We start from the raw sequence: 1,628 nt of genomic DNA on the forward strand, positions 1-1,628 counted from the left end.
TTTCCAGATGGATATGCAGAGCAAATCCATCTGGCGGAGTCAGGTTAGAGGTTACTATATTTGGGCAAAAATGGCCGCTCCCAAACTCGGTGCTTGTGACGAAAAGTATTGTTTTTATTTTTTTACTGATTAAAACTAAATTAATTAAATCACTGCAAACGTATTAGTTTTAGGTATAAATAATGATCCATTGATTATTCTTTGCTGACATTTTTTCCTTTAAGGTGATAGAAGGTAGATGTGGTTCCTCATTCATCCTTACGGCTCCATTAGTTGCCAAAACGGCCATGTTGGTGTGAGTGATTGTTCTGATAGATAAATTACAAGCATCTATTACCTCCAGCTATGTTCAGAGCTGAAGAAGCCTTTTGGATGGTCTTTAAGCACAAAGAAACGGAGTCCAGATGTCTTCTACTTGATCACTTTGGAGGACAAAATGTCAGTATTTTGGTTAAAAATGGAAAAGAGAGATTTTCAGATTTAAATAGTAGGATTAGTTAATCTTATCAGGAGGCTGCTTTTCAGAAAATTTAAATATTTGATAAGACAAAGAGTAAAAATGTCTCCATCATAATCAGGAAACTGACATAAATTCAGCTCTATTTAAAGAAAGTTTGTTTTAGTTCTATTTCATGAAAACATTTTCGTCGTTAGAGATTTCTTCAAGAATAAACTCTTGATTGTTTTAGGTTCCTACATTAATAAAACCCCAGGCTTTGATTTGTTTAAAGTGCCTAAGATCTTTATTTTGACTTATGTAGGAAAAAAATGTAAAGAATGTAGAAATAGAGTATAGTTTACACTAAAAGCTAAACAGTTTTCTACTTATGTTTAATTTCAAATCCAACACAAACTCAGGTTTTACAGAGTGCTCAGAAACTACATATATTTACTTAAAGCTGCTCTCAAATCCACTTCAGCAGCCAAAAAAACGTATTAAAAAGCCCAGAAAGCGCTCCTGCTGAGAGCCATAAAAACATATTTACTGCCTTGTAGGGAGAGGGGTTCATAATGGTTGGAGACGGCGAGCTTGCTGTCAGAGGTTTGTTGTCTCAGCTTTCCTGTAAAAACCTTCCTGCACGCTCCATGCTGCCGTTTTCCCTCCTGGTGCTGTAAGCGATCCAGCCTACCAGGCCTGATGGGTTGACCTCAACCTGAAGACATGTGGCTTTGTTTAGGAGCATGTCGACTTATCGACCCTCAGGGCCGAACCCCTGCTTGGAAAGCGACGACGGTCTGACAGGATATCACGGTTTACGCTCTCTGCTGACTCAGCTGAAGGAGAAACAGCTCCGTGATGAACACAGCAGGAAGAATCAAAGAAACGTTTCTTTGCTGTAAAATGCATTAATGACAACTGTAATATATTTCATTAGGATTGAATGTGAAACGCCAACATACAGCTGTTTAGAATTATGTAGTGGAAATAATTTTCTTCAACAAATAAAACTAACAATGAGTTGTTTTAATCCCCCTTTACTGTGATACCCCTAAAAAAATCCAGTCAGCAAACTAGAACAGACTTCAGGATTGTTAGAGAACATTAAAGGAATAGTACACCCAAAACATGATTAGCCTTCATTTTCTACTCACCCCCATGCTGAACAACACTCTGGAGTACTTTTTTG

The sequence above is a fragment of the Cyprinodon variegatus genome, unplaced genomic scaffold (assembly GCF_000732505.1).
Source record: "Cyprinodon variegatus isolate N-32 unplaced genomic scaffold, C_variegatus-1.0 Scaffold406, whole genome shotgun sequence".
Lineage (NCBI taxonomy): Eukaryota > Metazoa > Chordata > Actinopteri > Cyprinodontiformes > Cyprinodontidae > Cyprinodon > Cyprinodon variegatus.